Genomic DNA, 16,070 nt, shown 5'->3' on the forward strand with positions numbered 1-16,070 from the left:
ATGAAATCCCAGATGTATGGCAGCCCTAATCATCCTATAATACTTAACGTACATATGTAAGAGACTCATTTATAGTTATAATTTGGGAATGTATCCTTACGCAGATGCTGATTTAATACCTTTATACTTGATTTTATACTTTGTGGATGTTCTATTTTGTAAATTAAGTACTTCTAGAAGTCCCCGTCGTCCCCCCCCCAACATATTTCTTTTTTGTTTTCCAATTCATTTCCACATCTGCTGTGGCTCAAATTTTTATTCCGAAATAATAATAAAGGGGGGGGGGAGTTTGAGCTCCGTGGGAGAACAGAAGATCCCAGATTCCATCCCCTGACTCTCTAGGCAGGGCTGGGAAGTCGAAAGGCGCTTCTTATGCCAAGAACCCCCTTGAAACGTCTCCTTTTTCTCTTCCCTCTCAGAGACGCCAGCTGTAGAAAAAGTCCCCACTTCCCTCGTGCTTGTCTCACGGATCGGCCGGGGGAACCCCTTCCAGATCGCCGGAGCCAATCAGGAGAGGGTGCGGCGCCGCGTCATAAAGGAGGAGGCGGACCCTCCCACACAGTGACCTCATCGTCGGCATTCCCTGCATCTCGGGTCTTGCCTGCTGCCACGTGGGTTCCCAGCCTGCAATAAAAGTCTGCCTGGCTTTTTGCTGAGCGACCTCGCTCTTCTTTTTTGCTCGCTCTGCAAAAAGGGAAGGCGGGGATTAGGAAGCGGCCGGGGCCCCAGACGCCTCTCCCCGGGTTTGCAAGGGGGCGCGGGGCTGCAGGCAGGCCGGGGCTTGTTTTCATGCGCTGGAGGGGCGAATGCTGCACACGTGTGGGTCGCCTCTCTGGACTCTGGCCCATAACCACGGCCTCTTCTCCCCGCCTCCCCATAATTGAACCGCTCCAGCTGCGCCCTGTCGAAGCCTTTTGCAACCAGACACTTTTGCATTGGGTCTTTTGCAAAAGGGCCCTGCTTTTAAACTCACTGCGCCTTCCCACGAGGGAAGAAAGGCTGCTGAATCCGGAGCAATAAAAAGGGGGAAAAGCAGTGGGAACGAAACAATGAGGTGGCTTCCATCCAGGGCATGGAGGGAGAGAGAGATAGGCATCTTGGAGCCCGGCAGGCGGTTGCCAAGCCGGGGCCAGCGCAGCCTCCTCTCAAGCCTGGCTCCCTTTGTCCTGCCCCACGGATGGGGGGAGAGCGGATCGGCCCCTGCCTGCACGCGCGCGGCTCCGGAGCCGATGCCACGTCCTTCCATTTCCCTCGCCTGCCGGCGCGCCCCATCCTCCAAGGCAGAGGATCTCAACCCTGCCCACCCGGAAAAAAACAAAGCAAAACCCTCGCCCCGATCCACGGCCACACACCGCACTTAGGTAGCAAAGCATTGAGCCTTGCAAGGCCTGGAGGCGAACTCCTCTCCTGTAAAACGGCGCCCAGCTGCGGCAGCGATCCTACGCATAGACAACCTGGGAGTAAGGGACTTTGAAGCCAGCGAGGCTTAAGGCCTGAGTAAAGAGGCACTCTCAGATCTTGAGGGTGGGGTGGAGGAGTCGGGGTGCCCACGTGTTAATATAGGGTGGGTACCTATCTCTGCTTCCCTTCCCTCCCCCCGAAGCATTTCGAAGCGCCTTCCAAAAAGGGTTCACCAAACCAGACACACCCCTCTCCAAACACCGAGCAGACAGATGTTTCTTCCAGGGAGGGGGAGACCGGCTCTCCAGATGTTGCTGGACTCCCAACTCCCAGCAGCTCTGGCCATGGTCGCTGGCGGGGTGTGTGTGTCAATAGCCAGATGTTCCTCACTACCACCGCAGCATCTGGCTATTCAGATTGCATATGAACACGGCTCCTTCGTTTCACAGCCCTTGCCTTGACAGATCTGTAGCTCCCATCAATTCGTCTTTCAGAAAAAGAAAAACGAAAGATGCCACGAGCGCACCCCAGCCACCCTCCCATCTTGTGGCAGCGCGTTCCATAGGCGGAACCGTTGCGGAGCAGCTCCTTTCTCGCGCCAGTCAAATTTATTGGCCGATTCTGGCTCGGTTTGTAGGTTGTTGATACATCCTCTCCCCACCCCCTTCCTTAAAAAATAATAAATAAATCACTGGGAATCTGACACCCACACCCCTCCCCCTCTCGCCTTCTGCCCCTTCCCAGGTTCCTTCTCCACTCTCTTCCACCCGTTTGAAACCGGGAAGGGAGGGGAGGGCGTGGCAAAGTCACGTTTCATGTTTTTACAAGTGTCTAAATAGCTACAGTGTATGCAGTCCAAAAAGAGAGAGAAGGGGAAAGCAGACCCGCCTTCCGGAATAGACTCGCTCGTTTGATATTTTGGAACCAGATCAATGTCTCCAAATCTCCCAAGAACCTTTTATAGCTTACATAGGTGTGTTCATACGTGTGATTATATATATTTATTGCAAGCCTAGAGGAGAAAACTATTATTCCTTTACTTAGGCGTACAAGACACGCCCCCCCAGTTACTTGCGAGTAGGCTTACTGTTTTCCCTCCATCGAATTTATGGATGTTCCCACAATTATCACGGAAACGAGAGAAGAGACCAAACCCTAGGAGGACCTAGATGCATTTACTCCTGCACAAGCACCTTCCAATGGGGTTTACTCGCGAGTAAGTGCTCTTCTGCCACAAAACCCTGGCGCTCGATCCTCGATCTTTAATGCATTTGCAGAACTCGGAGGAGTCGGGGTTGGTAAACGATTTATAGACCAGGATAAAGAAAACGGGCAAGATCCGGCCAAAGGTGAACACCTCCCAGTACCATTTTCCGCCAGTAGAAGAGAAGCCCCCCCCCCCCAAAAAAAACCCTAACCATGCTTAGGCCCACACGGGCTTTACTTCCAAGTAAGTACGCGCAGGATTGCAGCCTTAAAACGCGGTTGACCTTGGCAGGATCGTGTCCTGAGCCCTGAAGACGCGCCCAAGGTAGCCTAGGTGTTAAATTTAGCTTCCCCAAAACAGGATGCAGTAAAGAGATGCGCAGCACTATCTGAAAGAAGCTTCAGGTGATCAACGGCAATTAAATTATTAGGCTGTTCCTCGGGGCAGAGACCTGCGTTCCCATCGGTTTAAAAGGCAAAGAGTTGCCTCGATGGCGCTCCACAAACACTAACATTTTTCTGTCCCCCTCCTCGGAAGCAATGTCCGCCTCTTATCTAAAAATAAATAAATCCCCCCACCCGATTTCTTGCAAGAAACCTAAACAAATAAAATTGCCATTTATATATATATATTTTTAAAAAACCCTCACTCACCTTGCAGTTCTTCTCTGCTCATCCAAGATCTACAAAGAGGCCGTCGGCGCGGTGCGGAGACCTGGAAGCCCTCTCCCCCCAGATTGAGGTAATAGATCAACTCACGCTCTCGGGAGGGTGTTTGGAGGGGCTGGATCCCAACGGCCTGCAAACCATGGGGAAGAAAACAGGGAGCAGAAGGGGGATCTTTTCTCCCCCACCTGGATCCCAGTTCCCTAAAAAAATTCAAGTTTCTGGCCTTTTTCTCCAAATTTCCTTGCCCCTTCCTTATTTTTTTCCTCAAAGCTGGCTTCCAGAGAGATGGAGACGGTGGGCTTGTTCCTGGCGGTGGAGAGTCCAGGCGCCCGCCGCAGAAGTTGCTAAGAAAAGTTGAAGGCGGCGCAGCATCAACAGGCAAAAGAGGGAAGGGGAAAAAAAAAAGTCTCACTCTCTCTCTCTTTGGTCCGGGCTGAATGGAACTTCTATCTCAGGCTCGGCGGCGGCGTAGCAGCAGCAAGCAGCCTCAGCAGTTGGAAGTAGCGGGTGGATAATATTTTCCAGACGTCTCTTGCCTCTCTCTCTCTCCCGTCTTCTTTTTCCTGCCTCCCCTTGGCTGCTGAGATTCTGCCTGCTCCAAGTTAAGGGGTCTCTCTCTCTTTCTCCTTTTTTTTTTTTTAAACCAGTGAAGGCTTGGAGGTTGTTTTAATAGGGTGGAAAGGGTGGGGGGGGAGAGGAGGAGGGAGAGAGGGAGGGAACTCCTGTAAGTTGGAGGGGGGGGAGAGCGAGAGAGAAGAGGGAGAGAACTGCCCATTCAACAGGACCAGTTTAAACTCGAGTGAATTCAATTAAATTAATTGCAAACAGAAATTGCAAAAAGAGAGAGAGAGAGAGAAATACAATACACATGTGTTACTACCACCTGATTTCCTCTTCGTGTTAGAATGGGTGGGGAGAGGGGAGTTGGGCTTTTGAAATCCCTCCATTCCGCCACTCATTTCACCTCCCGGAATCATATTGTATGTTTTGGGTAGTAAATGATTTCTGGTGCACATTGCATTTTTAAAAAAAATATATTTTTAAAAATCCAGGTTTCATATTCCCCCCCCCCTTCTCTTCTAAGGAAGCGGGCTGGAGGGATTGCTTCTCTGATGATTTCTTAATTCATTGGAATTGCTTTACACAAGCTGGCTTTGCTTCCTTGATCCAGCCCAGCTTTGCGAGATAATAAGGGATATGGTTGGAAGGGACTCCAGGCGATTGGAAAGGAGAAATAAACCCATTCACGGTCCCTCGGCCAACGAGCCAGGCTTTGGAGAGCAAGCCTGGAAGAAGGGGGAGGGGACGACAACACAAAACAGTCTTTGAAATCATCTTTGCATCCGAAGCTCTGGTCCCAATCCAGCCAGGAAGATCCATGTGCAAAACTGGGCTTTTCTGTGCAGGCAGCTGTTGGGAACATGAATGTGCATCTTAATATGCAAACACATGGCAGTGCCATCATGTTCATTCGAGGCCCACTACACTGACTGGTTTTTTGATGGAGAGGAGTGGGAGAATGCACACCCCCATTGTGTTAGTCGTGAGTTGTGTGGTTTGTGACTAAATGTGCACGACTAGATCTGAACCAGAACCTCTCCATTTCTTCCTTTAATTCAGGTGAGGCGAGAACCTGTGGAACCCGAGATATTGCTCCCATTGTCCCTCACCTTTAGGCTATGCTGGCTGGGGCTGATGACACTAGAAGTCCACCAACAATTGGAGGACCACAGTTTGCCCACTCCTGATATCAATCATCCCCTTTAATTCTCATGTTCTGGGTGTGAGTGCCAAAACAGGACCACTCACACAAAACTGAGAGGTGTTGGCAGGTTTGGGTGAGTCCTGAGGTTTAGAGATGTAAAAGGTAAAGGTAAAGGGACCCCTGACCATTAGGTCCAGTCGTGACCGACCCTGGGGTTGCGGATCTCACTTTATTGGCCGAGGGAGCCGGCGTACAGCTTCTGGGTCATGTAGCCAGCATGACTAAGCCGCTTCTGGTGAACCAGAGCAGCACACGGAAATGCCATTTACCTTCCTGCCAGAGTGGTACCTATTTATCTACTTGACCGACCCTGGGGTTGCGGATCTCACTTTATTGGCCGAGGGAGCCGGCGTACAGCTTCTGGGTCATGTAGCCAGCATGACTAAGCCGCTTCTGGTGAACCAGAGCAGCACACGGAAATGCCATTTACCTTCCTGCCAGAGTGGTACCTATTTATCTACTTGCACTGGCGTGCTTTCGAACTGCTAGGTTGGCAGGAGCAGGGACTGAGCAATGGGAGCTCACCCCGTCGCGGGGATTCGAACCGGCGACCTTCTGATCGCAAGCCCTAGGCTCTGTGGTTTAACCCACAGCGCCACACACACAAACCCCTCTTTCGTGGGGCTGAATCCTAAGGGAGTAAACCCCAAAAGCAGCCCACTGAAAACACAGCGTGCTCTGTGACCCACAGAAGGATGATCAGGGTAAGGGGTGAAAAAGAGACGTAAGGAAACGGAGAGCGTAGAATCCTGAACAGGGAGCTCTACACATTGCAACATCCCCCGCCCCCAACAACGACGATTTATTGCTTATATTTATATCCTGCCCATCTACACAATGGTGCCCAATACACTTAATGAAATGTATGGGGAATTAGATCAGTCCTGTTACCAATTTTGCTGCTGCCTTCTGCTTGCTTACATCAATATTGTCAGCTGAGAGAAATGGAACTGCTGTGATCAATCAGTGCCCCCCTTTTCTCGGCTGGCGTACAGAAATAATGACTACTAAATTCCTGTCAATTCATGGTACTATTTCATATATATATAACATTTTTTGTGGGGGGTGATCGCTCTACATTTTCCCTGCAACAGATTTTCAAGAAAACTGACCACCACCAGGTGGCACTGTTTAGAAAATTATAAGCCATGCGGTTCCTCTGGTCTAGCCAAAGGTCATATGATTTCTAATATTTTTTGCAAATATATGCACATGGACCCAAGTGAAAAGCTTGTATCAATCTGCCTCCCCTGAGGTTGAATGGCAGAAAAACGCCAACTAGCCATAATGCGTCAGAATGGCTTCTCTTGACAGTTCCCATTCATTGAGCATCTGGTTCTGTTAAACAGGCATGTGGATTGTCTTCCCTGACATTTCCCCTTATTAGTATGTGGGCAAACTCCCCATAATCTGCTTCAGATAGAATCCTGAGCGAGCAGTTTGCTTCCTGGACATCTGCTGGATGTCCAGAGGAAGCTAACCCTGAGGAAGGATGCAGGAAACCTTAGGCCGAAGAATCAAATCGGCATGTGGCATTCACGCCTCCTTCCCCAACCACCTGGCCGTGGTGCTGCAATGGCAGCAGAAGCCAAAAGCTGGCAAAATCCTATGCCTTTCTATGCAACTCCTTCTTTGCCTTTCTGCGCAAACCTTTCATAAAGGTTCTAGTCTCTAGGCCAGGCCTGCCAAACCTCAGCCCGGGGGTCTGAATTTGGCCCTCCAGTTCTCTCTTGGCTGGCTCTCAAAACTCTCCTCAGGCCACAAATCTTCCCCAGCCACATCCGTTCTCTCCCCTTATCTACTTAAGGGTTGCCATATTTCAAACAGTGACGTTTTCGAGCTATTTTAATGGAAAATCGGCAAAGATGACACTGCTAACATGGGTAGCCGTATGTCTGGATTTCCCTGGACGTCATTTTCTGACTTCTGCCCAGACATTACTGCTGACTGAGGTGTTCAATGCAGGTCCTGGAAATTCTGGATATATGGCAACCCTATGTAACTCCCTCCTTAAATGTTTTTTGCTGGGCTATAATGCATCCTTTTTAAGAAAGCAGAGACATCACCTTGCCAACAAAGGTCCGTATAGTAAAACTACTGGTTTTCCCAGTAGTGATGTATGGAAGTGAGAGCTGGACCATAAAGAAGGCTGATCGCCGAAGAATTGATGCTTTTGAATTCTAGTGCTGGAGGAGACTCTTGAGAGTCCCATGGGCTGCAAGAAGATCAAACCTCTCCATTCTGAAGGAAATCAGCCCTGAGTGCTCACTGGAAGGACAGATCCTGAAGCTGAGGCTCCAATACTTTGGCCACCTCATGAGAAGAGAAGACTCCCTGGAAAAGACCCTGATGTTGGGAAAGATTGAGGGCACAAGGAGAAGGCGACGACAGAGGACGAGATGGTTGGACAGTGTTCCGAAAGCTACTAACATGAGTTTGACTAAACTGTGGGACGTAGTGGAAGACAGGAGTGCCTGGCGTGCGCTGGTCCATGGGGTCACAAAGAGTCAGACATGACTAAACGACTAAACAACAACAAAACGCATCCTTGGGATGTAAGGGGTATTAGGGGAGGAATAGTACCCCTGATGGGGGCACGTCGTGCTCTTCTGGCGTAGTTTGTCCACCTTTGTTCCTCACTCAGCTCTCACCTGTGGCTCCTAGAAGCTATCAACATTCGACAGCAGCCGCACCCTGGGAACAGCTTCAACTGGCTGGCTAAACCGGGTGAAGGTAGCCGATGGTTCTCAAATCCTCCATGAGTTAGGGACTTCCCCTGCATGTGAAGACAGACTCCAGTGTATTGTGTGGCCGAGACAATGGTGGGACCAACAGTCAAGGCACACGATTCCACACACTCATTTTTTAATAAGCATTTTTACAAGATGGGACTCCTGGCTTTGTGGGTAGCAAAATCGTGAATAGCATCATTCTTCCCAAAGGCTCAAGGTGGCCAGCACGCATTGATTTCGCTTCCCTCTGTGATGAAAACTATTTCATGTGAAAATCTGTCAGGAAATGCTGTTCCTAAAATGCGTAGGCACACACAAAACAAAACCTGTTATAAAATATTTTTTATATATAAAAAAAACTACTCAAGAGAAGAACTAGAAGTGGGAGTGTTCTGATATTTACCTGTGGAAAAAATCTGGCCTGTTAGACTTGAAACTTGGCAACCTCTTAACTCTTGATGGTCCAGTACTTAACTCCTTTTGTTTCTCCTTCATGACAGCAAAAATAGTTGGCTGGCTTATGATTTCAACCTTTTTATGTGCTTTTGTGTGTGTACAGCTTTATGTAAAACTGTTATACACCACAAACACACATGGAAGAGTGACATATAAATGTTTCTATAAATATAAAAGCAAACCCCACCCCTGTAAGGAAGATAAGGTGAAGAGAGAGCTTAGTGAGCTTTGTGCCTGAGCTGCAAAATTGAGGACCTAATATATATATATATAACAAGCTAAGGCTTTGACCTCATTTGCCTAGTGGTGACTCTGCTCACCAAATCTCCTTTGCTCACCCACTTTCTGTCTCAGCCTGCCCCGTAATAGCTTCCTCTGCCTGTTGGCTTTGCCTTCCTGGAACAGCCTTCCCTAACCTGATACTTTCCAGATGTTGCTGCAGTCCAGCTGTCCTCAGCTCCAGCCAGTGCAGCCCATGGCCAGGGATGATGGGAATTGGAGTCCAGTCTGGGGAAGGCTGATCTGGAGTCTAGCCCCCAAATGTATCCTCTGTAGAGGGACTCCACAAATCCGTAAGGTGTGTGTGGGGGAATCCAGGTTATTCAGTGGCAGCTTAAGTTGATAATACTGTAGGGATGTTAGTCACCTATTTCAGACCTTGCTCCTGCTGCTGATCAGTCTTGATTTTAGCCACTTATATTGTTGTTTAGTCATGTCCGACTCTTCATGACCCCATGGACCAGAGCACGCCAGGCACTCCTGTCTTCCACTGCCTCCTGCAGTTTGGTCAAACTCATGTTGGCAGCCTCGAGAACACTGTCCAACCATCTTGTCCTCTGTCGTCCCCTTCTCCTTGTGCCCTCCATCTTTCCCAACATCAGGGCCTTTTCCAGGGAGTCTTCTCTTCTCATGAGGTGGCCAAAGTATTGGAGTCTCAGCTTCAGGATCTGACCTTCCAGTGAGCACTCAGGGCTGATTTCCTTAAGAATGGATAGGTGTGATCTTCTTGCAGTCCATGGGACTCTCCAGAGTCTCCTCCAGCACCAGAATTCAAAAGCATCGATTCTTCGGTGATCAGCCTTCTTTATGGTCCAGCTCTCACTTCCATACATCACTACTGGGAAAACTTAAATTACTCTGCATTATTGTGCCCATTTTACAGATGCCTGAAAGACAGGGGCTTGCCCAATGCTGTAAGGTCAAGTTGGAACAGGTGAGGCTGGAACAAGTGAGACTGGGATGCAAGTCAAAAATCAACTGTCTGCTGAACCAAGTCAGCAGATAACATCATTAATGCTGCCACATTTATATAATATGATTGAGTGACTGATGTAAGTCATAATTGACTGTCATATTCTGACAAGCTTTTGGCAACTGACTGCTTTTAAAGGAAAGGGCTTTTTAAGAAAATCTGTGATTGTGAAGTTAATTGATCAGTCGGCATCAGTTCTGCACTGAAGCTGATGCAAGAATTGACACTTTAGATTCCCGCAAATATTCATGGGAGACATTGGTGCATATGTAAATCCCTCTCTCTGAAATCCGTCTTCAAACTGTGCTGTGTTGTGCTCCAGGTAATTTAATCTCTACTGAGAAGTCTTAGTTCACACTTTACTAAGGAATCCTTGCATTATGCCAGATGGAACTTCTTGTCTGAGTTGCCAATGACCAGCTTATGCTAATAGAAGTTGTCAAAGTCTTCTCCTGTTTACAATAATCTGATGTGATCTGTCAGAAAATGTTCCTATGCATTTGGCCTTATCTGACTCCTCTAGGAAGAGATGATATGCTAACCTATTTGATTATGAGCTCGGAAGAGCTAATCTATTCAAGATGCTCAATTCAGAGGATCCCATCTTAAGGCGCCAAAGGGAAAGGAGATATACAAAAAGAATTTGATAAAGGTCAGTCTGATTCTGACAGACCAAGCAAATAACCCTCCAAACATTTGATTTAATTGAACTGCTTGGGCTTATATCATGAAATTTATGTACCACTTAAAAAGCAATTTAAACCATTTTTAAATGATTAAAATTAACAGTACAAGAGATGTAAACTTATCAGCATCTGTCTGGAAAGGCTTGCCCAAACAAAAATATTTTAAGCAGCACCAGAAAGAGTATAGCAAAGGCACCTGCCTGTAAACAGAGTTTCAAATTGTAGGTGCTGCTACACTGAAAGTTCAGTTTTTTACAAGTGTGGAAATATTATAAGCACATAGCTTGACGTACTGCTCTAAGACAGGTAGACAGGTAGTATGAGAGTGAGAGAGATGTATGCATTTCATAGCTTAAGTACTAACAGGACTATGACTTCTGAAGATGAAGTTTTTTTAATTCGTGGAAAAGCAGCCCATTCCAGGCAATCACTGTAGCTTTATCAAAACTCATTTACGGATTAAGAGTTATCTCTGCTGAAGTTTGATACTATCATTGTCTTCATAGCCTAAGGCATTTGCCTGCAATCAGTGTGTATCTGCACTAGCTAATTTGCAGGTACTGATTGAATTTCTAACCGGGTGTGATAAATGTTGTGTTTACTTTTCTGGCCATTTGTATACATTCAAAAATGAAATCACAGCGCCATCCATGTCCCCCCCCCCCCAAAAAAGAAGTCATTATGGATATTTGAAGGCGAGGCAATAGCACATGGGGGAAATGTAGATGTCTTGTTTCTGTAAAGCCTTTGAGACTTTTTTTTTTTTGCAATTAAGCAGTGCATAAATTTTATGAAATGAAGTTTACATAGTGTGTGTGTTTTAGGAGGCCCAATTTAATAGGTTGTTCCCACGTGGGTGGCAGAGGTGGTAAAGGTAAAAAAGGTAAAGGACCCCTGGATGGTTAAGTCCAGTCAAAGGCGACTATGGGGTTGCGGCACTCATCTCATTTCAGGCCAAGGGAGCCGGCGTTGGTCCACGGACAGCTTTCTGGGTCATGTGACCAGTGTGACTAAACCACTTCTGGAGCAACAGAACACTGTGATGGAAACCAGAGCACACGAAAATACCGCTTTCCTTCCCGCCGCAGTGGTACCTATTTATCCACTTACACTGGCGTGCTTTCAAACTGCTAGGTTGGCAGGACCTGGGACAGAAGAATGGGAGCTCATCCCGTCACGGGGATTTGAACCGCCGACCTTCTGATCGGCAAGCCCAGGAGGCTCCTTGGTTTAGACCACAGTGCCACCTGCGTCCCCCAGCATACCAACACAACCAATAGGGCAGGATTGAACCTATCACTCAAAGAGACAGTAGAAGAGCTTATCTGATGTATCACATGAGGAGACTCCAGATGAGTTTGTTGGGTAAGAAGAAGAAGAAGAAGAGTTTGGATTTGATATCCCGCCTTTCACTCCCTTTAAGGAGTCTCAAAGCGGCTAACATTTTCCTTTCCCTTCCTCCCCCACAACAAACACTCTGTGAGGTGAGTGAGGCTGAGAGACTTCAAAGAAGTGTGACTGGCCCAAGGTCACCCAGCAGCTGCATGTGGAGGAGCGGAGACACGAACCCGGTTCCCCAGATTACATGACTACCACTCTTAACCACTACACCATGCTAGGATGTCCCTCAAGATGTTGATGGCAACACACTTTGAGATTACGTTCTTTACAACAGTAATATCAAACCTGCGCAAATATTTAGGGTTATTTTCTACACCCATGGGGCACCCCTTAATTTATTATCACTCAATCACTCAAAAATTCACAGTTTTGAGCCTGTGTGATGTATTGGTTAGAATGTTGCACTAGGACTTGGGAGAGCAGGGTTCGAATCCCCACTCATCCATGAAGCCCAATGGGTGACCTCGGGCCAGTCACCATCTCTTAGCCTAACCCACCTCACAGGGTTGCTGTGAGGATGAGATGGGGAGGATGAAAACCATTTAGGCCACCTTGGGATTCCTGGAAGATAAAGGTGGTCTATAAAAAAATAAATATTGTGTGGACAGACTCTATGGAAAGGCAGGTTTTTTAAGTGATTTGAAACCTCTCTCCCTGCTGCTTGAACTGGAACGGCTGCTTCCATTTGATGGCAACCCTCAGTTGGTCTCCATGTAGTCTGTGAAATGGGCATAAAATACCTGCCACAAACAGGCGTGCCGGCTGGGAAAGCGGAACGGCCGTTTAGCAGCAGTGATTGCTGTCAAACAGTGGTTCCTCCACAAAATGAACACTTATTGCAGGGCAGGAATTTGGCTGTTTCAAGCCACGGTTTGTAGAGAACGGCGGTGTCAGGAAAGACCCTGTCCGCTGGGACACATGGACTGGGTTTCACAACCGATTTGACAACAGAAGTTATTCTTCAGTTCTAGCAAATCAGTGTTGTGACCCCTTTTTCTTTATTTTAGCGCACTCTGTTCGTGTGTGGCCTCTTCCTGACCTGCCAAGTCTGCTCAGACGCAACTTCCTGCTTGTTCCTGCCCCTCTTTCCAGAAAGCAGTCAATCTTCATCTTCCCAGGACGCCTGTGTGGGCCTCTTGAGTTGGCCACAGCAGGAAAGACTCATCTCTCCAAAGGACCCTTTCTTTCTCTTATCTTCTGAGTCCTCTTTGGGGAATCCTCAGACTCATTATCACTTCCCTCCCCCCCCCCCATTAAGTGGGAGAAACCAAAATGATGAAAGTGTTGCTAATTGCTCGGCAGACACCCATCAATTATGACTGGAGAAGGAAGGGAGCAAAATGTTTATGTGTGTGTGTTTATAGGGGGACCACTTATCAGTGCAGGGGGGAAAAGGAAGGATTGCATCACCGAAAAATGAAGACAAAAGAGGGTGCGGATTTGCATAAAATCTGCACACGTCTGTTCTGGATTGCTTTTTACGTGCTAACTGCGAGTGATCAACTGCAAGACTCTTGTGAGCTCTCCCCTACCCTTTATGGTTCTTAAATTGTATTTTTTCAGATTTCCAATATTTATACTGAATGGAAGCAAAGCAATTTTACAGCAATCAAAGCCACAAACATAAAGAGTTAGTTGTGTGAAGTGCTTTTTTCTGGTGGGATGCAGGGGTACGCACACCCCAAAATATTTGTGAATCTTTGTACTTTTGTCCATTTACTGTGTTTATTTTCCCCGATTTGAACTACTGTCTAAAATGGTGATTTTCTTTCTTTAAAAAATACATTTTTATTAATTTTTTTAACATATCAATTTCAACAGTCATGCAACATAACTTCTCATCTTATACAATATTTTAGACTTCCGTCAACACCTCTGATGATTTTCCGTTCTCTATCTCTTATTATGCATTTCTTAATATCTATATTACATTTAGTTATCCTTAACTAATAATTCTCCTCATAGTCTTTCTTGCGATATTGCAAATAATTCACCTTACAAAACTTCTTGCAATCCTACTAGTGTAATCTGTTCATCACAATTGCTTTTCAAATAGTTCATAAATTTACTCCAGTCTTCTGAGAATCTCTGGTTAAAATGGTGATTTTCTTGAGTCAAAATGAGAGTACCCCTAAACATTTTTTAAGGGGGGGAAAGCACTGGTTGTGTGTAGCTAACTCATGTTATACTGGTTTCACTGGCACCTACTAGTTGGATTAAAGTCCCGGAGTGCAAAGCTGGCAAATGTTTATTGGGTGTTTTTTTTTTTTTTTTTAAAAAATCTCTCACTTACTGCCGCTGCAGGTCATTGGGCACTATCGTTTCCCCAAACCAGTAGCATCCCTCTGCCTTTGTTGTTGTGAGTTTTAAAGGAGAAAGGATGAAATTGCTGAAATCTGAGCCGTGTGACTGGATGGAGGAGAGGAGGACACAGGCGAGATGAGGTGGTAATTTGACCCTGCCCCGTATTTATTCATCTGAAGGAAGCCTCTTTGAACAGCGCTTCATCCTGGGAGCTCTCCAAAGTTCAAAGCAAAACTGAAGGAGAGCTTGTGTCACTCTGGGGCCTTAATCTAATCACAACGTCCCCTTTGATTTAGAAGTCCACTTGGGAGGTAGACGATACCTCTAGGGAGCCTCTGAAATAGGGTGGTTTAAACTTATTGCTGCTTCTCCCCACTCAACCCACTTTGTCCCTCAACCCAAAGGGAGAAGGATAGGTAGGCAGCAGACTTGTGGGATCAACTTTTATTTTGTTTTATTAGAACCCCAGAATCCATCCATAGAACCATGCGAAATAGTGGCATGGGGAGTGGGGGAGGCACGGGATTAGGGGTAATAATAATAATAATAATAATAATAATAATAATAATAGAATCTATGCAGTGAACACCTCCGTATTAGTCCTGAAAGTGCATCTCCACAGAACTTTCCTGGATTTATTAGAGGGCGGAGGATGAAACCCTAGCATAATATAATATGTCTGAAGCAGAATTTTGCTAGTTCTTTGGGGGTCCTCTTGTCTGGAAAAACCATATATCTTTTTTAAAAAATATTTTTTTTATTACGAATTTCAACATAACAATTTATCAAAAATACATCATTCTTATCCCCCCCTGTTTCCCACCCCCCAAAAGAAAAAGAAAAACCCACCCTCCCACCCCTCCCCCAGACTTCCCTCAGTTCTTCTCTCTGGTTTCTAAACACATGTTATTCTCTGCATGTTATAAAATTGTAAAGATCCTCAATTTATCTTACCAATAAGGAGTTTGTGAATGTTTCTTCAAAACCTGCCAAGGAGTCCAGTTCACTTTGTTGTTTCTTTAAGTACTTCATAAAGGGTTCCCATTCTTCTTTAAAGTCGCAGTTATCCTTGTCACGTAATTTATGTGTCAATTTCGCCAATTCCGCATAGTCCATCAGTTTGTCTTGCCACAGTTCTTTAGTCGGGATTTCTTCATTCTTTCATCCTTGTGCTATATTAAGACTCTTGCTGCTGTTGTTGCATACATAAAAAGGTTTTTTAGTTTACTTGGCAGGTCTTCGGGGGGAAAACATATATTTTAATAGTTTGTCATAAGTTGTCCACCTGAGTGTTGAGTTTGTATTATATTCATATAATACAAACACCTGGGATAGCTCTTACCCTCAGGGTTGTGGGTTTGAGTCCCATGTTGGGCAAAAAAAGATCCCTGCATTGCAGGTGGCGCTGCGGTCTAAATCACTGAGCCTCTTGGACTTGCTGATTAAAAGGTCAGAGGTTTGAATCCCCGCGACGGGGGGAGCTCCCATTGATCTGTCCCAGCTCCTGCCAACCTAGCAGTTTGAAAGCACGCCAGTGCAAGTAGATAAATAGGTACCGCTCCGGCGGGAAGGTAAACGGCATTTCTGTGCACTCTGGTTTCCATCACGATGTTCTGTTGCACCAGAAGTGGTTCAGTCAAGAAGGCCACATGACCCGGAAAGCTGTCTGTGGACAAACACTGGCTCCCTTGACCTGAAAGCGAGATGAGTGCTGCAACCCCATAGTCGCTTTTAACTGGACTTAATTGTCCAGGGGCCTTTACTTTTTTACCTTTTACTAGATGATCCTCATGGTCGCTTCCAACTGTGTGATTCTGTGACTCACAGCATTGGTTTGGGACCAATCCAAGACTTTGTGCTGCTTAAAGTCAAGGATACAAATGGTGCTCTCCCCCATTGTAAATGTGTACACATACTCCTGGATTTATTGAATGGTATACTTATTAGTAAGGGACGCGGGTGGCACTGTGGGTTAAACCACAGAGCCTAGGACTTGCCAATCAGAAGGTTGGTGGTTCGAATCCCCGCAACGGGGTGAGCTCCCGTTGCTTGGTCCCTGCTCCTGCCAACCTAGCAGTTCGAAAGCATGTCAAAGTGCAAGTAGATAAATAGGTACTGCTCCAGCGGGAAGGTAAATGGCATTTCTATGTGCTGCTCTCGTTCGCCAGAAGCGGCTTAGTCATGCTGGCCACATGACC

At 46.6% G+C, this 16,070-nt stretch overlaps 1 protein-coding gene and 1 long non-coding RNA gene across 2 annotated transcripts in view; both read right to left on the bottom strand.

Moving 5' to 3' along the window:
• Positions 1–3,901, bottom strand: part of HAS2 (hyaluronan synthase 2) — a 41,932-nt gene extending 38,031 nt beyond the window's left edge. Inside the window, exon 1 of the mRNA XM_081204730.1 lies at positions 3,262–3,901. The gene's annotated coding sequence lies outside the window, so the exon portion shown is untranslated. The remainder of the gene's footprint in view (positions 1–3,261) is intronic.
• The window catches only part of LOC308593208, a 171,624-nt gene that overhangs the window by 38,031 nt on the left and 117,523 nt on the right, over positions 1–16,070 (bottom strand). The gene's annotated exons all lie outside the window — the stretch shown is intronic.

Source organism: Podarcis bocagei (genome assembly GCF_964188305.1).
Source record: "Podarcis bocagei genome assembly, chromosome: 8".
In the NCBI taxonomy this organism is placed as follows: domain Eukaryota; kingdom Metazoa; phylum Chordata; class Lepidosauria; order Squamata; family Lacertidae; genus Podarcis; species Podarcis bocagei.